At 44.4% G+C, this 20,732-nt stretch overlaps 1 long non-coding RNA gene across 1 annotated transcript; it reads right to left on the bottom strand.

Annotated features, from left to right (window-relative positions):
- Positions 1–6,421: 6,421 nt before the first annotated feature.
- Positions 6,422–19,343, bottom strand: LOC309514410. Its single transcript, XR_014211974.1, has 3 exons — positions 18,838–19,343; positions 12,337–12,484; positions 6,422–7,086 (listed from the first exon to the last, which is right to left on the bottom strand). It is a non-coding gene; the product is annotated as an uncharacterized lncRNA (long non-coding RNA).
- Positions 19,344–20,732: the final 1,389 nt, after the last annotated feature.

Genomic DNA, 20,732 nt, shown 5'->3' on the forward strand with positions numbered 1-20,732 from the left:
TATTTATACCCCGCCCATCTGGCTGGGCCTCCCCAGCCACTCTGGGCGGCTTCCATAAAAACCAAAAATACAATAAAATATCACACGTTAAAAACTTCCCTGAACAGGGCTGCCTTAAGATGTCTCCTGAATGTCAGGTAGTTGTTTATCGCTTTGACATCTGCTGGAAGGGCGTTCCACAGGGCGGGCGCCACTACCGAGAAGGCCCTCTGCCTGGTTCCCTGTAGCTTTGCTTCTCGCAATGAGGGAACCGCCAGAAGGCCCTCGGCGCTGGACCTCAGCGTCCGGGCAGAATGATGGGGGTGGAGACGCTCCTTCAGGTATACTGGACCGAGGCCGTTTAGGGCTTTAAAGGTCAGCACCAACACTTTGAATTGTGCTCGGAAACGTACTGGGAGCCAATGCAGGTCTTTCAAGACCGGTGTTATATGGTCATGACATGGATCATGAGCAACTCTGCCATTATCAGCCTGGCCTGGACACAGGAAGCTGCTATTAAGGGTCTGACTTCCAGTTTAACTCTCCAAGCATTGATCAAATGTTAGCACTTACTAAATCCAGGCACCCCCAGACTCTGGCACCCCAAAACCCATAACAATACTATTAAATAGCATTTGCCTTCTATGATGATGATAATGAACACTGAGTTAACACACATCCACACCATATGTTTAAAGCAGCATTATGCCACATTAACAGCCATGGCTTCCCCCCAAGAATCCTGAGAACTGTAGTTTGTTAAGGGTGCTTAGAGTTGTTAGGAGACCCCTTCTGCCCTCACAGAGCTACAGTTCTCCTAAAGGTTTATAAATCAGTCTCTGTTTTCCCAGGCAACTATAGAGATTAATTGCAATTCCCTTCACAAAGCTACAAACTACAGTTCCCAGAATTCTTTGTAGGAGTCCATGACCGTTAAAGGGGCATAATAGTGTTTTAAGCACATGGCACAGAAGTGATTTGAGTTCAAAGCAAGTCCAGTAATTCTTGAGATGCACCTTTCTGTGTATCTGTGAGCCTATCACAAAACCATGCCTTGGGCATATTATTTCCAATGGCTAGAAGATAGTTCAATCAGATTTTATCTTACAACACAAAATTCATCCATCTTTTTTGCTGATTCTCATATATTTTCAAAGGCAGATCCAATGAGAGTTGCTCTTTACAGGCTCCTCTGCTTATGCTCTTAACAGTAGATTGGAAAAGAGACATTAGCTTACCTGCATGCAATGAAATGCTTCACCTGCTGATTTCTATCTGGGTGATGAATATAAAATCTCCAATTGATGCATAAAAACAGAGGGCATCATAGAAATCCTAGATCCCTTATTACATAGCCATGATCTGCTGAGTGATTTTGGACAAGGTATCCATTCCTTTCCCACTTATTCATACAGCTTAAAGCCAGTCTGTCTACTTGTGCCTTAAATGAAGAGAGAGGGGGGAAAGAAGGGGGGGGAGATTGTCTGCAAGGTGCAATCCAGTTTGGGACCCTAGTGGGAAGAGATGGGTCTTCAATCCTTTGTCCACCACTATGGTCTTGATCTGGATCAGGGGCTCTGCACCTGCACCGGAGGAGGAAATCTTCCACTGGAATGAATGGGAGTTTTTCACCAGTGCAAATTGCAGGGGCAGCAGTCCAGTTTGGATAAGGCCCACAGCAAGGGTTAAGAGTCCTGATTCAGATTGGGATCTGGATAACCCAAACAACTCCCCCCCCCACTCCACTGGCAATATGTGCTTTTAAAAGTTAGCTTTAAAAGATAAAGAAAACAAAAAAACCTGCAGTTAAGGGCACAGATAACATAGCTAGTATAACATGCTGTCTGGCCCTTATTAAATGTGGGGTTGCCTGACAGCCTAGTTTCATTGACAAAGCAATGAAGTAAAGAGGAGACTTCCTTTTGAATAAGGGTACTTTCATGCATAAAAGTAAATGGGTTGAATTTATTGGCAGGACGACAAACCGGCTGTTTATTGCTGGAAGAACACTGGATAGAACCTGAAAGAAAAGTCTGAAGATGGAGCCTTGCTCTAGCCCATAATGCTCAGATTGCTGTACCACTGTGTAGCCACAGCTGCCCTCTTCCTTTCATATATGTTCTTAATAAGATCCACATAGGAAGGGCAAAGGGACCCCTGACCGTTAGGTCCAGTCATGGACGACTCTGGGGTTGTGGCGCTCATCTCGCTTTACTGGCCAAGGGAGTCGGCGTACAGCTTCCGGGTCATGTGGCCAGCATGACTAAGCCGCTTTCTGGCGAACAAGAGCAGTGCACGGAAACGCCATTTACCTTCCCACCGGAGCGGTACCTATTTATCTACTTGCACTTTGACGTGCTTTCGAACTGCTAGGTTGGCAGGAGCAGGGACCGAGCAACAGGAGCTCACCCTGTCGTGGGGATTCGAACCACCGACCTTCTGATCGGCAAGCCCTAGGCTCTGTGGTTTACCACAGCGCCACCCACATCCATACTGTGGATCAAAAATCCTGGAATATTCACGATAAATCCTCAGGATGTGAATTGTTGCACACACACTTCTTAGTTTATTTTACATGCCATAGAATGCAGCATTATTTTACATGCTGTACAAGCCGTGCTGCAGAAAGCAAGATGGGGATTACAGTGTACACCTTTTGTGTCATTAACAACTGAATTCCTAGAAGTGAGTCTTTTGACTACAAAATCCCTTTTCCAACTTGAAAAGAATCTATTACAGCCTCTTCTCCTTCTTAATCCAAATGTCTTAACAATTTCCTCCCCCCCCCCATCCCTTCTCCAGTGGTGTCTGATACTGTGCCAGCTATATTAGTTGTGGGTCTGTTTCCAAGCCCACTTTGAAGTGCTAGTGTTGACATTTAAAGCAGGGGTGAGGGATCTTTTTCAAGTCAAAGGGCTACATTCCTTAGAGGGCAGCCTTCTGGTGGGTGCCAGAGGCAAAAGTGGGTGGGGCAAGAAGGGGGAAAGTAGGCGGAGCAAGGGATGCGACTCTTATCTTTGTACAATATGCCATTTCAGCCATGCAAAAGTGAAATGTTTCTACATAGACACCTCTGTAACCACCATCCAGGCAAGCAAGCAAACGGCTTTCTCTACACATTTCAGTCATGCAGAAGCCCCTGAAAAGGATGCACATCCTGGCCATTGAGGGGAGTGGCCTGAGGAGCGGCCTGGGGAGCAGGCATGGCTCAGAGTGAATCCCGATGATGAGATGCAGAGGCCCAGAGGGTTCTCCTCCTAGACCAGTGTGACGATGCATAAGAAGGTGGGGGCTGGTAAGCCACATCAAGCAGCTTGGTGGGCCTGATTTGCACTGTAGACTTCAGGTTCATCTTCCTTGGTGTGTATTTTAAGTTAAAGAAATAAAAGGGGGGAGACAGGTGGACATTGTGGGAGTTCTCGGCAGGCCAACAAAAGCTGTGACCTGACAAGGATCCCCACACACCAGCTATATATGACAGCTCCCCACACACCAGCTATATATGACAGCTCCCCACACACCAGCTTTATATGACAGCTCCCCACACACCAGCTATATATGACAGCTCCCCACACACCAGCTATATATGACAGCTCCCCACACACCAGCTATATATGACAGCTCCCCACACACCAGCTATATATGACAGCTCATTGCAACCTTGATAAACTGGATTTTGGTGGTCCTGTCAACCCCCTGAAAGGTTACGCTTCCTGGTAGGTGGACTGTATTCCGCTTGTACCGACCCTGGTATAAAGGGTGTCCTTGAGATCTCCCTTTGCCTAAAGAGCAGAAGCCATGCTGCGGAAGGCCCTGTTTGTCTCTGCCACAAAGCAGGTAATATGAGGTAGGTAGTGGGACTTCTTTCCGTTGTGACACTTGATGCCACAAAATAAAATCTGGGTTTCTTCCATACTTGACATGTCCTCTAGATTAGCCATGCTTTGTTCGCTCCCTTTGTTTGAGGCATCTGCATGATGACATGAACAGTTTCCTTCCATGTCTTCCCTGTTCACCTTCCATTTTTTTCAGAGCTCAGAAATTTTGATTTACTTCACACAACGCAACAGCTGCACAATTTCCCCAGGTGCATCTGACAGATCACGCAGCTATTCTGGCCTATACAGACTGTTAACGGTTTATATATAGTGCTCCAGCAATTTCCTTCTCTATGCTCCTTCTCTCCTCTCTAGGAATCAACATCATCCTTTCAAAAATTGCTTTTTTATTCCATTTCTTTTCTTCCTCTCCTTCAGTTGCTGCAGGGAGTGGGGAATCGTGATTGGAAGTGCGGTAGCCTTTCTCAATATGCACCATGGTCCCCATGAAAATTGCACTACACAATATTTGGTACTAGGGAAAGGGAGGCTGATCACTTAGCTACAGAATATTATTTGGATTCCAGAAGCCTAGAAGCAGATGTGCTAATCCACTTTCAGTTTAAAGTAGAACAGCAATGATTAGGTGCTGCTAAATCGTCTATGTCTAGAAGCCAGTGGCTATGTAGTGAATATGAACTTGAAAGGTTGCCTAAATGGGGGAAAGGGCTCTCCTCCACTGACTTTTCCTATGTGTCTGCCGCGCTCCTGTGTAGCCTTTCAGCATTAAACAAATATCAGTGGAAGCTGCAATAGCCTTTCAGCATTAAACAAATATCAGTGGAAGCTGCAATAGACACATGCCCTGCCTGTGGGAATCACTTTTTATCTCCTGCTGAAGTAGAAATTAAGTTCAGGGTAGCAAGCCATACTACTGTATATAATCAATGCTAGAGTTTCCTTATCTATAATTGCAGTGCGATAATAACAATAATAATAAAACCCTCAATTTTATTTTGCATAGAATCTTTTATACCAGCTAAATCCCCAATTGCCTTTACAAAAAATAAAATAAAAATAAAAATCCCACATTGCACTCACATATTGGGAGACGCTGAGTAGGTCAAGATGCTACTTTTTATTGGATTAGCTTCCTGGCAGAAATGTGAAAGCAAGCTAATTGGATCACTATCTAAGCATCTCAAACTAACATCCTTTCTATGTCTTTGGCTTTGATGTGCTAATGAATTAGCCCTCTAGCACAGTCTAACCCACCTCCCCCTCTTCAGGGTTTCGAAAATTAGCATGCAGAGGAATAATAACGACAACAATAATAATAATAGTAAGCAGACTCTTGAAATTTCCTCCAAGTTTAGTCAATAATAGCTCAATGTATTCTAAGCATTATTAGGTGGGTGCATGCTATTTGAAATGTGGCTTTCATTCCTGCCATACAGATACCTGGCCAGCACTAGCTATTTCTTTGTTTGTAGACCACCCCATGACAAAAAGCTATCTGGTTGGCTCACAGCACTGAAAGAACATACAACAATACAGTAAGATACAGTGCAGCATCAAAGCAATGCAAGTTTATAAAGGAATCCAAGAAAACAAAATCAGCAAAGGTACAGCATGATTTAAGCAACCTGGGAAAGTTGGCATCCAGTGGACTAAGGGTCATGATTTTGAGTTAATGCTCAGCCTTGGTCAGTGCTAGGGTACAAGAAGGAAACTTGTGGTCCTGTTGACCAACAGCACTGTGATTTGCGTCGTCATTACCTTGCCCACACCATACTGTCTCTCTCCCACAAAGCAATTTTCTCCACCATTTTTCTCTCAGTGGGGGATTGTTTCCAGTCTTAGGTCCTCATTGGGAGGAGGAAAATTTCAAAGAAAAATGTAGGATGGTTCAGCTTCCCCCTTTAATATTTGGGGAAGAAGCTGACAGGACTGATGTTGTAATGGGAAATTTGGTCCTCTGTGCTTGGGGACCCTCTGTGGGTGAGGATCAGAGACACCTATTCTGCACCAACTTTCAGATTCCTGAAGCTGCAACATTGCACGAGCTAGTTTTTCATTTTGCACAGCAAAAACATAAGCAGAGTTTCTTAGACTTATATAATTGTGCACAATTTCATTGGTTGCATTTCAATTAACTGCAGAAAATTAAAGACAAACTATATATTTTTATTGTCACTATTTACTTTAAATATAGACAATAGTAGTACACAACACTGGATTGACATAATAATCATAAAACATTTTCCATTTAAAGAATTTTCAATTGATCAGTAAATAGCAGCCATGGAAGGCTATTTTGTTTTAGTGGATTAACTCTTTGCCCCACACAATAGTACTGATTTAGATCACGATTGTGGAAAACCTGCTATTTGCATTGAAATACAATCTCCCATTCACATCAAGGGGAACTTCGTTTAGAGTACAAATAATATAACTCAGTCCCCAGATCTAGACATTTAACAAGGACTGATGGATGGAGCAAACAGTTAAGGGTCTTCTTAAAATATCCTACTATGGTCCAGACTAGGGCCTTACATAATGGTTTAAGAAAACCATTCATACAATTCCTTATTGCATGAATAATGTCATGCCGACCCATGGTATCGGTTTTTATCATTTAGTTGGCTCTCCAAATGTCCCCCACCATCAGAGTTTAACAAACTAGGAAAGGCTTTGGACATGCATGATCACATCTTGCATCTGTTTAAGGGATTTTTTTTTAAAGCCACCTACAGGGTTCTGAATTACATTTGGACCCTGACACTGGGTAAGCAGATTTAACCCTTTTACCCCTGCTCTTTCCCCAATGCAAATGCCTCCTCCAATGCTACCTGACCCGTGAAAGCCTCTAGGTCTTTTAAAGAAGTATTTTTGTCTCCTGCCTTCAACTTTGAGCCTTCTAAATTCCTGAACCAAGTGAATGCAAAAAAAGAAAGCACACTGAAAAGCTACAGCTTTGCTTCCTTCCCTTATTGTGGCCTGCAGTTCATGGATTCTTTCCACCTTGGCTAGAAGCTGCTTTGTCTGTGTTAAGTTGTTTTAAGCTCTTAAGAACCAATTATTTAATCTTTATGTGGGTTTTTCCCCATCTCTGTCAACATTTCCAGTAAACTGATTCCCGATTCACATCAGTGTTTATCGTACGACATTGTAACGAGGGACAAAAGGCAACAGTTGAACAGCTCAGTGGTGAGATTCTCACTGAAGTATAAGCCATTCCCTTTTGATTCAAATGGTCTAGTGAATTCTTTAATCTTTGATATAAATCCTGGAGGGATGAGATTTCAAAGCAGAAAAGGCACCTGCTTGCATTCATCACAAAAACACAAAAGGGGAAATATCCTATTCATTTACAAATGGAGGCGTAAAACATTTCTTGATTTACTTGCTTGACGGATTCTAAATGTACGTAAGTTTGCTGAAAACCTTTTACACATGCACGCACACATAAATAACCTTTAAAATGTGATACATTAGGTGAGAGCTGGCCAATACATCTTTCTGCCTGAGAATAAGGGCAACACAGTCTTCCCACATTTGACACAAGCAAGGTGTGACATCAGTTGATGGGTGGGTGTGGTTTGAGCCAAATTGGTCCCCTTTCTGGGCCAAGATTGGCCCATGGATGAGTGCAGGAACTGTGTGTATGCATGCATACTGAAGTCTAGAAAGTACTGATTCGACTTGACAGTGGGGAAATGTAGTGACATCAGGAGCCCTTTAGTGCCACTGAGGCACTGATTTTCTGCAGTAGACTGGAAATGGGCCAGTCACTGTGGTTTCACTGTAGGGAGCCTATTTCAATGCCAAAATGCCATTGCCACAGCCAAGGCAATAGTGGGTGGTACTTTACTGTGCCAGCCATAGCAGTCCCCAAGAATATAATATGAATAGTTCCTCACAGATTTTTTTAAAATCATCTTTCATTAATGCACACATTTTAGAGGGAGGGACATTTTGTATGAATGCACTTGCACTGTAGCACGTGTGTGTGTGCATGCGCGCGCACACACACAAAACACTGCATGAGACTGTGGGGAATGTCAAGACCAAGACAACCACAGCAGCTGAAACAGAATGGAAGTTCGAAGCCATGTTGACATATGATGAAGTGTAAGCAGTCAACGCAGATTAAAATACCACTATTCAGTGAAGAGGGGGGTGAGCGAGGCTGGATCTCTTCCACAATTCCCTGAACGGTTGACCTATGGAATTTTTAAAACGTTGAAAGGACTCCATTAGTGCAGGGAAGTAATGGTGGCAGTGCAACCAGGAATCGCAGGGCAAGAAATGCAGGAAAGCGGAGTCTTCCTCAGCCACATGAGCATCTGCCTCATAGGTCACTATACTGCCTATACTGCTTTGCCAATTCTTCTGTGAAAAAGCTAGCACCAGAAATTGTGTTGGAAGTAAGAAAAATTGCTACCACTAATAGAAAAGTCAGGACAGACAGTAACCCTGTTGGATCAGGCCAGCGGTCCATTTGGACCAGAATCCTGTTCTCACAGCGGCCAACCAGATGCCTATGGGAAGACCATAATCAGGACCTGAGCGCAACAGGGCTTTTTTCAATGTATCTGTGAGGGGAATAGGGGTATCCTAACAGCACTCAGCACCCTTATCAAACTACATTTCCCATAATTCTTTGTGGGAAGCCAGGACTGTTTAAATTGCCATCACGGTGCTTTAAATGTGCAGTGCGAATGCAGCCCCAAATATTAAAATATTATTTCCTAAGCATTCTTCAGCAGAAGAATGTATTGTATCTGAAAACTGGGCTATGATTCAATCCCTCTGATCAGCAAGGGGGGGAAAAACAGGTTTTAAATGGCTGGGGCGAGTGCTATTCTGCTTTGAAGGGGGTGGATGTTTTATGTACAAAATAAATCAGCTGCTTTACTCTTTCACTCATGAAAGAGTCTATCTGTCATATTGAAGTAAAGCTGCTTCCCTTGATCCAAAGTTTGAGAAGACTTTTAAAATCTTGAGAGAGAGAGAGAGAGAGAGAGAGAGAGAGAGAGAGAGGCCAAGCCGCATGCATTTAAAGAAAAGCCGTAGAATAAATTGGAAGCGCAATGCTTGCTAAAAGTGCAGAGCAAAGTAGCAAGAGAATGGAGGCAATTAGGAGCAGAAAAGCCAAGGCAGGTGGTATAACCTGCTCCTTGCACAGTATTTGAATACTTTGCCTATAAATTTGGAGCTCAAACCTGGAAGAACAAAAGGGGAAGCAACAGTTGTCAGAAACACCATGGATGCAAAGCTTATGAATAGAGGGTCCGTGGCTCAGGATATCCTCAAGCTGGGAGTCCTATCACCACTCTAGAGCCAGGTGGGATGAGAAGGGAAGAGAAGCACTTTCATCTCTTCCAGTATCCCCTTCCCATTCATTTCTCCAGAGTCTGTCATCCCAAGGCAGCGAGGGAGTTGTTGTTGTTGTTGTTTATTGAATTTATATACTGCCCTCTACCTGGAGGACTCAGGGAGGTTCACATACAAAGATCACAGTATATAAAATAAAAATAAAAGCAATAACCCAATAATACACACACACCCCCGAAAGAGCCATATTTTATCAAGTCAACCAAAGGCCTGGTTAAAAAGGAACACTTTTGCCTGGTACCTAAAGGTATATAATGAAGGTGCCAAGCGAACTTCCCTGGGGAGAACATTCCATAGATGGGGAGCCACTGCAGAGAAGGCCCATTCTCATGTTGCCACCCTCCTGACCTCTCAGGGAGGACGCACACAAAGAAGGGCCTCAGAAGATGATCTCAGGTAGGTTTATATGGAAAGAGGCGGTCCTTGAGGTACTGCGGTCCTGAGCCATTTAAGGCTTTGTAGGTCAAAACCAGCACTTTGAATTTGGCCTGGAAACTAATCAGTAGCCGGTGCAGTTGGTATTGGTATATTGGTATAATATGCTCAGACCGTCCTGCTCCGGTGAGTCATTACATCTCCATTGGTGAAAAATAATACAAAATGCACTCCCCATGAAAAGATTGTTTTAAGTGATAAATTTTAAGTTTCAGTCATTTAACTGTGATCAACTTTCTAGCTGCATTAGAATGCATCACATCAACATGAGCTTTTTTGTGGGGGGGGGGTGTTCCTCTGGACGTAATATACTGCTGTGCCATGCTTCTCTTTGAAAACAGTTTGCCAGAGAGGGTTTTCTTGTTTCTCATTCCAGAGCTTGTGCCTGAGTGGATTTCAAAGTCTTTCATGTCATGGGGGAAGGAGAGTCTCTCTGGTCAGAAACACTTGCCACAAGTGCAAACCTTGATCATCCTTGTAAATATCACTGGGGGTTTTCTAGGTTGCCTTGAAAGATTTGTATTAAATCCTGAGCTGATGCCGGTCACATCTTGTGCAAGCTGCTATAGGCAGAATTCAAGAGGATAAGTGAGGTGAGAATTCCTTCCCTTCCTTTGATGATGGGGAAAACATGAGGCCTATTTCTAAATCAGCGACGGTGGGACTCGATATTACCGTACGTTAATTAAACACAGAGTGATTTTCTCGAAGATTATAAACGAAATGCTTCAGAAGGGGAAATGGGAATTCACAGAGTTCTAGAAAACTGAGCTCCGAGCGCCTTCTCTCTCTCTCTCCCTTCCTTAAATCCTCAGATTCCATAAAATTATGCAAGCGTGGAAGGGAGCCCCTGACATTATACAATGCTACTTTTTATTCTGAAGTCACTCCAGCTGTGAATAAAGAAGGAAGCCCCGGAGAGGTTTTTCTTTCTCATTTTTAACCTTGGCCTCCTGGTGTGCTGCCTTGAACTTTCCACAGAGTCCCCTGTTTTGTTGGATTTATTTTGTTAGATTGAATTATTTTGCTTATCTTAAAACTCCCAGTCCTTGCAGTAAGGCTTTTTGCCTATCCCCTGGCTGCTGGCCTGTTCTGGCATCCTCTTTCTTGCTTACATTATACATTTTCGACGTGTTCCCCCTCAGTGTACACTTGCACAAAATTACATTTGAATGAATTACCAGTGCAGTTTAATCCCGTAAGAATCCTGTATGCTTGGATGGTTCCCCTAATTTCGCTGTTGGTTCCTGCTTACAGAATTGCCTGGGGAAAGATCACATCCCTTTTACACTGTCTCTTCTATATGTATATACCCCCTTTGTTGTTGTTGTTGGCATCTGTCTGTATTGAGAGGCAATGGGGTGTCTCACGCCTCAGGGGTGAAGTCAAACTGCTGGAGAATCACAGCACCTGCTGTGGCTGAAGAGACTAGTAGCTCATAACTACTTCCTCCTGCATAGTTTTTGCTATGTTAGCAGCCTAAGAATTACAATTTTTCCAAGTTGCTGCCATCCCCCTTTTTTCCAGCCTAAGGCTGCAGTCCTATACACACTTAAAAAGATAAAGGACCCCTGACAGTTAAGTTGAGTCGCTTTACTGGCCAAGGGAGCCAATGTTTGTCCACAGACAGTTTTTCCAGTTCATGTGGCCAGCATGACTAAGCCGCTTCTGGCGAAACCAGAGCAGCGCACGTAAATGCCATTTACTTTCCCGCCAGAGCGGTACCTATTTATCTACTTGCACTTTGACATGCTTTCGAACTGCTAGGTTGGCAGGAGCAGGGACCGAACAACGGGAGCTCACCCCATCATGGGGATTCGAATCACCGACCTTCCAATCGGCAAGCCCTAGGCTCTGTGGTTTAGACCACAGCACCACCCGCGTCCCTTCACACACACTTACCTGGGAATTAATCTCAGTGGGCCTTAATTCTGTGGGCCTTAATTCTGCTTTGGAATACACAGTTAATTTGTTGTGGACTAAGCAAGGAACTGTCTTCCTAATACATTAGGAAACCTACAGATTTAACTTCCACCTCCCCTGGCAACAGCTACTGAGCAGGCAAGCCCAACCTTTCAATTTCAGAACACGGGAGAACATACTAAGGGTAATTCAATGTAATTACTGAAGTGGATAGAAAAAGACAGCCAAGCTTGGAAACGATAACTAAACAGCTCTCTTGTGTTTTGTTTGTTTTTGAGAATCCATGCAAGCGATTGATTTTCAAGTACTGGGTGCACATTTAGAGTATTCAGTCATTAACTTTCCAAAGTGTTGCAAATCAGAACGATCAATAACTTCTGTGAGTACTACTGGAAAATTTGATGAGGCAGGATAAGACTTTGTGGAGCACAGACTAAGCTCTGTGACAGATTTTATTGTAACCGTTAATATGAAACTGGACATAGAGGAAATAAGGCATTTTGTCAAATCTGAATGGTTTAATACTACTGATTTAGAGAGTAGTATGGTTGCATCTGAATGAAAAGACACTTACATTGCAATATATGAACATCTCACAATTTAGGAGATTGGTTCATTTAAGAGATTAGGCAGCAACTCAAGGGTTTTTAGTGAAATATAAAAACTGTTTTTTTATGGTGTTTGTTTTAACAGTCATTTCTAGCAGATGCATAATTTAAATTGGATATAAAATCATTTCTGTAAATACTGCAATTTTGTATCAAGTCATTATTATACTCACCATCTCAAGAGCCAGGTCTCTTATACCGCAGGAGCTTCCAGTCTATTCATCTGTTTTCTTTTGATCCATATCTGATCCGACTTCTCCAGAAATTCTTCAAGCATCTCAGAAATGGAATCAGCTGCCATCAGCTGCTGCCACAACTTTGCTAGTAGGAAGCAGGTGAAGCAGACAAATGATAAAAGTCATAAATGATTTCATAAATGTATGTACATGAGTTGGTTGACTCTCCGCTGAAGATGTGATCCGCCCTCCATGGGAAAAAGCATTCTGCCTGAGCATTCTGCACCTGATGCAAAACATATTCTCAGCCATGCTTGGTCTGTGATGGCTGTTTCTCACAATCAGGTTGCTACACAATATGGCAGACATCCACTGATTTCCGAGCCCACTTAGCTGACCATTTCACCCCAGTTTTGTTTCATCTACATCAGTGTTTCCCAACCTTTTTTGGGCAAAGGCACACTTGTTTCATGAAAAAAATCTCGAGGCACACCACCATTACAGCCCCGTGACATCAGCGCGCAGCGTCACGCCGGGAGGGACATGAATTGCTAGCAAATTACATAATCACCTCCTTGAGGGCTGGCTCATCTTCTCCGAAGGCAGAACCCCATTAATTAACAGCACAGACTCACACCATAGCCAAGACGAGGGGGGAAAACCTCAGTCATGCACATGTGGGGGCTAAATGAGGACGAAGACCGGGCAGAGAGCAGGGTTCAAATCACCCCACCTGGCCAGGACAATCCCTGGGTGCTCCCTTGGGCCACTCGCCTGACCCACCTCGCAGGGCTGTTGTTGTGAGGATAACATGGGGAGAACCACGCGCGCCCCCGGGAGCTCCTTGGAGGAGAAAGCGGGCGATGAATGCAATGCACGAAATATATGAGAGGCGACCAGGTTTTGCAGGTGAGGGGCCCCCACCAGCCTCCGCTTCCAACACCCGGCGCAACGACGCCGAAGTTTCCCCCCGGGCTCGGCTCGGGGAGCAGCGCTGCTCCCCCCGGCTCCCCTTCGCCCTCCCGGATCTCTCTGCCGCCCACTGGGGACCCCCCTCACCTGCCAAGTCCGGAGCGCCGGTGGAAGTTGCATGCATGCATGCAGGGCGCCGCGTTGCCATTGCATTGCACTGCACTCCATGCAACGCCTGCACGCATGCATTGTCTTGCACGCCCGCCAAGGGGTCTCCCCGCGGTCCGATGCATCCCCTCCGGCGCGGATGCAGCATTGCAAAAATAAACACACACCCCCGACGCAGCCCTACCTGGGGGGCAGCCTCCGCCTCCGCCGCTCTGCCTCCGCGGGGATCCCCGGGCACCATCCTGCCGCCCGATCTCCGTGGGGGCGCAGGCAGGCTGCGCGGGGTCTGCGTGGAAGAGCCCCTGCCCGCCCGGCCGCCGCCGCTGCGCTCATTCCATGGCCGGGAGAAGAGCGCTTCAAACAAAACGCCCGGCCCGCCAGGCCACGCTGGGAAACGTAGTTTGCGCACCCCGCGCGGGCGCGGAGCCCAAGGGCGAGGGGACTACGGATCCCGGCAGCCCCCGCGCCGGGGACGGAGGAGGAGAGGCCGGGTGCAGGGATGGAGGGACGGGTGGGCGAGCAAGTGAGTGAGTGAGTGGCAGCCGCCAAGCCTTGGCCGAGAGCCAGGAAGGGCCTCCCCGGAGGAGGAGGAGGAGGAGGGAGGCGCAGAGTGGGAGGGAGGGAGGGAGGGAACCCCAGGGGTCATCTAGTGACGGGGCCCCAATCGAAAATTTGACTTTTAAAAAAAAATCTTTCAAATTTTTTAATTTTTCCCGCGGCACACCAGGCAACATCTCGCGGCACACTAGTGTGCCGCGGAACAGTGGTTGGGAAACACTGATCTACATTTCCTTCCACTTTGTTTTAAGGCACAATCTAAAGTGCTGATTCTTACCTACAAAAAAATGCATTGTTTGGAAACAGGATATGTTCTTGCCCACCCATTGTACCCAACATTAGAGACCTTTTGGTATGCCCTACCACTGCTGGAGGAGACTCTTGAGAGTCCCATGGACTGCAAGAAGATCAAACGCATCCATTCTTAAGGAAATTAGCCCTGAGTGCTCACTGGAAGGACAGATAGTGAAGCTGAGGCTCCAATACTTTGGCCACCTCATGAGAAGAGAAGACTCCCTGGGAAAGACCCTGATGTTGGGAAAGATGGAGGGCACAAGGAGAAGGGGACGGCGGAGGACGAGATGGTTGGACAGTGTTCTCGAAGCTACGAACATGAGTCTGACCAAACTGCAGGAGGCAGTGGAAGACAGGAGTGCCTGGCGTTCTCTGGTCCATGGGGTCACGAAGAGTCGGACACAACTAAACAACAACAACACCACTTTCACAGCAATTGGTTGGGATGCGATATAGGGCCATTTCTGTTTAGGTTATGGAGATTCTGCCCTAGATAAGTTGGTCTGGCTTCCTTTCTTTTCCATGTCATAACTTTTTGTTTCACCAAGCTTTTAGTGTGCATGAAGGTTTTGTCTCCCCATTTTTAGGCTAACTTCCACATGTTATTCTCAGGAGGGTAGGAGTTAGGTTTATTGATTGGGGGTTTCTTGTGTTGTTCTACTGGGAATAGCATTAAGCAAGCTTTTTTTCTGTTTTCCACCACCAACAGCTACACCATACTCACTGGTGTGGATGGAACATAGTGGAATGAACATATGGGAAAAGTGCAATATTCCTGATAGTGTGGATACTCAATTCCGCTTGTGGCTGACAGCAGAAGAGCAATGAGTTATAATCATTTGGGAGTTACCTGTCTTAAAACAGCCTCAGTGTATGGTGACTTTTAAAGACAAGCATCTGACAAAATACTGGCAGGCAGAGCAAAAAGGCAAGTTCTTTCCATTAAGCTTGCACCGTATTTATGAGCAGATAACATTTCACCCCCAAACCAAATTAAATCATTACATTAACAATAAAATGTTCACCTGCAGGCATTCAAAGCCCATTAAGCAAGACTGAATGGGAAACGGGGCTGCCCTTTAGAGCATTTCAAACACTGTTGATACGCCACTCTGCTTGTGTGCAGTATTGATTGCTTGAGTAATGAAGGGTCTTTCCGCCTATGGAAAATTCACCAAGAATCATCCTGGTACTTTGCTCCTAGGGATAATTCTGAGCCATATGCCACTAAAGAACAAAGGAAGTGCACCACATGTGGAACAGGGAGGAGGGAAAATATTAAAAATTAAATTAAGCTTTAAAATAGAAGACTGCTCACATTGTATATGCAAAAGAGATGAGGAGAGGATTTCAAAACACAATGTTAAAAAGAACTGGATATCTTTCTTCAGATATTTGTTCCGGAATCAGGACTGCTCTTGCACACATGTTTCTCACAGTGTTGGCCATTGTAAGCATCAAAATGCCACATCATTTCTCCTTGTCATTTAATACAGGATTTTTCCTTACCGCAAAAAAAAGAAAAAAAAGAGATGCCAGTGACATACACCAAAACACGTTGCAAGTGTTGTTCATAATCACAGGGGGGCAGGTAATGTAATTTGAGTACAGTGGTACCTCGGGTTACATACGCTTCAGGTTACATACGCTTCAGGTTACAGACTCCACTAACCCAAAAATAGTACCTCGGGTTAAGAACTTTGCTTCAGGATGAGAACAGAAATTGTACTCTGGCGGTGCAGTGGCAGCAGGAGGCCCCATTAGCTAAATTGGTGCTTCAGGTTAAGAACAGTTTCAGGTTAAGAACAGACCTCCAGAACGAATTAAGTACTTAAGCTGAGGTACCACTGTACTATGAACATGCATTATTTCCACAACAAAAATGCAACCTTGAAAAATGTTTATAATTTGCTCTCAACTGAGTAACATCTACGAAAAACATAACAAGACCTCTGCTGGATCAGGCCAAAGGGTCATCTACTCCAGCATCCTGTTCTCACAGGGGCCAACAAGATGCCTATCTACAAGTAGGGCCTGAGTGCAACTGTGGTCTCCTAGCTTGTGTTTCCCAGCAACTGCATATTCTAGCAACAGAAGTAGAGCACAGCCATTGTGATTTGCAGTCACTATCATCTATCAATCTGCGCAATCCTGTCTTAAAGCCATCCAAGTTGATGGCCATCACCACATCTTGCAGGAGCAAAATCCATTATTTATTCCATTGCACTCTGTGCAATGACAGCGCTAGTTGCTGATCCATTTGTGGTATTCACCAGTCATTGGCAGATACAGTATGTGCAAATAGGGACATCACCAGTCATGAATGATCATGCACTCAGTTATTACAGAGGGGGCTCTACACTGCTTTTCACATGACGGCCCCTATTTCTACAACATGGTAGACCCTTTCAAATTCCCATCATGCAGAACCTTCTTCTCAGCCATCTTCTCATCAATAAGAACAGGAAGCCTATCAAGCAATAACTCTCACGGGAGATATAGGTACGGAAACCAACCCTCAATCAAACATAGTTCCGGCTGGAAAAAAAGCCCTGGAACCTTAGAATCACCCTCACCTTTTTAATTAATCATAACAGTAAAAGAAAACCCTACTACTCTGCAAAATTGAAGTCAATGGAGAATTTCACAGCCCAATAATAAACTGAAGGAGCAGATACTAATTATGAAGATAGTCAAAAAGAAGTCAGATGGCTTTTAATCCTGGTCTGGATACAGTATGAAGAAATGAGTGGGTGAAAAGGACTTTCAATAAGACAATATCTGATTATTTCACTACATCATTCAAAATGTAGGGTTTTTTTGTCCCAACCTTCAGTATATTGTCTTTCTAATAACCTTATGGTGGTGAACTCTGCAATATATTTTGATTAATATTGTAAGGGTATCAGGGGGTTGCTTGAGAGCAATCAGGCAAATGCCTCCCTGGTCTGTTGTAAAGCCTTGTTATTGGTGGGGGGGGGGAACCTTCACCATGCAGAGCACCAGTATTCCATGGCTCACTCATTCACTGGCGGAATCTGAGAGTGGGCTGTCCTTAAACCTTCCCCAGCAGAGTAGTTTCTTGACGCCCAGTCTGTGCTTCCACTCTCTGCGCGTAAGCCTACTGTGCAAGGAGGGCATGGGTAACGGAGGACCTCTCTCCTCCCCTCTTTGTCTTGGCACCGCCTTGCCTCCTCCGAGCCCTGCAGCTCCTCTCCACTGGAGGCGTGGTTACTCTCCTCCGCTGAGGAGGAGCTGCTTTCCACTATCTTTGGGGGCTTTTCCCCTCTCATCCCTGAGTCAATGGCAGTTCCCTGATAAATATATATTAATAAAAGTATAAATTGGACTATAGGGCTTTTTGAATGGCTGTTGTTGTTTTTTATTTGATGTTGTATTTATATGACATTTTTGAATTCAAGGTGGCTCCCAGGAACAACACAGCATTAGAACATATTTCAACACAGCATTAGATCATATTTCAAACAATATCAACAGCAGCAGCAACAAGCATATACAGAAAACCCTCAATGCCACCCAATGCCATTGAGGGAAAACCCTCAATGCCACCCAAAAGCCTGCTGCCATCCAGGCAGTCACTTCTTCTAAGTTTTCAACCACATGGCAGGCTGATCAGTCAGCCTCGCTCAACCTTGGATAGAATACACTTCCCCTACAAATCCCATCACTCTTGTCCATTGACCATGCCTTTCAGGGATTGATGGAGAGCTTCAGGTTCCTCACACCTGAACTTCAGGATAACTGTTTTTTCACTCAAGACTGTAGATGAGGAAATATCAGCTGCAGTGAAGAAAAGTCCTAAACTGATAATGTAATTTCAACTGCATGGCCTGTTGGCACCATCTTCCTGAACCACCTCCTGCTTCAATGGCTGCACTCCTTCTCAGCGACTATTCATTCAGTAGGCTGCATGACAGGAGTGTAGATTGTGTCTCTTGTCTATGGTGGGGATGATCATTACTGCAGTGGCCTAAAGGCCCTGACGAAAGAAGCATCTTTTATGTAATGCTGCAAAGCTAGGCACCAATTTTGCCCCAGGCTCATTACTTAACAAATTCAAGGGGCCTGTTGACTGGACGTTCAAACAGTATAGCATGCAATTTTCAGTCGGCTCTACCCAAAGGCAAACACACCAACGCAGGAATATATTTCTCTCTACTCATCACTACTTGTATGTGTGTATGTGTGTGTGTATGACAAAGATAATTTTCAGTTTTGGAGATTGTGCTAGAAACTACAGTGCTGCTGGTCACAATCTGAGTTCTGACAGCCAATTTTATAAATCACTTTAGCACAGAGAACATTATGACATTAAGCTAGAAATGTCACCAATTAAGCTGAGTATATGGAATGGAACTTTTTACAGTGTGATGGGAAGGGAATTGATTCTGTGCCACACTAGCAGGCTGAGTATCAAGACATGACTGGTAGAGGCACATGTTGTCCAATTAAATTGAGGCAATTCATTATGCAGTCAGTCGTGACCCCCCCACCCATTTCACACTGGGATTCCTCTTAAAGTACATTGTCTGCTTTTCATCTTACCTTTTCAGTATCTGAAACGACTACTATCTTAAACTATCTTTTTCAGGATCTAAAAACAGGATGTAAAAACTATTGGAAGCATTTCTAAAGAAGAGGGGGATATCTATTTAACAGCAAGTACATGTATTCAACTATAATGTGTAGGCCACTTTAACATGAAGTGTAGCAAAAGCCCTCAGCACTCTTTAACATCTGTGCTATTCACACCGAGGACCCATTCAAAAGTTCCATTCCATTAGGCTAACTCTCCTGGTAAGCTGAATACATGTATATTGAATAGTTCACTGAATAGAGCCATGCAGTAGGATTTTTCGGTGTCCTCGATGCAGAGTAAGTAATGTTTTCAATGGGTTGAGTCGTAACCAGTGGCTGCTAGTGGAAGAGAGAGAAGTTCTTTCTGATCCATCCTCTTTCCTGCATCCCCCCAAATACATTTCTGCACGATTTAGGGAAGGAGCAGGAGGCAGTGGCGTAGTGTAAGTTGCCAGTGCCCGGGGCAAGGCGAGGGCAGGTGGAAGGGAATGAAACAGAATATGCATGTCCATTCAACTGCCTAACAGCATCCTTGTCACCCAGGAGATCGCAGTCACAGAGATAAGATAAGAAGAGTCGTTCTGTTGTCTGGAAAGGTCACTTCCTGGTTTGCATGGAGAAGACATTTTAAATGGAGTCCAACAACAGGAGCACACAGCTGTATCGAGGCAGCGCTGGGTATTGAAATTTTGTGCCCCTAAGAATTTTGTGCCTGGGGCAACTGCCCCTGTGCCCCCCCCCCACTACACCACTGGCAGGAGGTGATATCGGAGGCTGCAGGGTAGCAGGGAAATCAAGAAGTGTCTGCCCTCGCCAGGAGTCTCTCATGGATCATTGGCCTTCCATATTCTACAGAATATATTTCTATGAATGGAAGGGCACCTTGGATCCAACACAATGGGCCCGGGAAAGAGATGTAAAATTACTAAGACATAGAAGTATGGGATCTTTCACTGTGCAGGTATTATATGACTTCTGTCAGGAATTTTTAATATACTCCAGACCTCAACAGAGAGTATAGCAGCTTCAGGCATCCGAGCCAAAAATAATTTTGGCTTATCCCCACCTGATTTCACTGGATGTAGTTCTCCTGGGGGATAACCAGTACAGTACTGTCTGTTTCTGTTCTTAAAATGTATGTGAACAATAAAAACAAGATATGGCCTCATAAATAATCCACACACATCTACAAAACATTGTTTTGCTTATGTTCTTGTGAAGGTATCCATAAGCCATGTGATATCACTGCAGTAAAATGTGACACATAGAACTTTTCTTAAGTGAAGTTTGCCCATGTTGTAAGAAAATAGGCTTCAGATAGACACTGCTTACAGAAAGCATGGATCTTCAGCTCCTCATTCATAAAGAAAGCACATCATCAAATAGAAAGAGCCTGTACACTGCCATGCATTCATTAAACGTTTGCAAGAGAAACATATATATGGGATAGCAGAGGTGTTTGAGGAGGGTAAGGCTGGCAGAAGCACAGAACCACAAATGTCTCCCTGCCACATTGCTAAATGCATTGTATAATACCTTCATTTTACCATCTGTAGCAGGTCCAGCAATTTTGTCTTGCACATCAAACCTAGTGAGTTAATCACAGCACATTTCTGTACATATATATGCATATACATATATATATATATTCTGTGATGGTCTGTTTTAGATATCATAGTTAGATATTCAGACTCCTTATATGTCTAATAGATTTTTTTTTATTTTACTTTACTGCTTGTATGTGAGGGAATTCTCTCCAAATATTTTGCTCTCCTAAAGTCCCCACCTGAAAAACCTCTTATTCTTTCAGTTATTACAACACAGCACAAATGAAAGATTCAAACCGTTTTAGAAGCAACAAG

Source organism: Podarcis vaucheri (assembly GCF_965113315.1).
Source record: "Podarcis vaucheri genome assembly, chromosome: 11".
In the NCBI taxonomy this organism is placed as follows: domain Eukaryota; kingdom Metazoa; phylum Chordata; class Lepidosauria; order Squamata; family Lacertidae; genus Podarcis; species Podarcis vaucheri.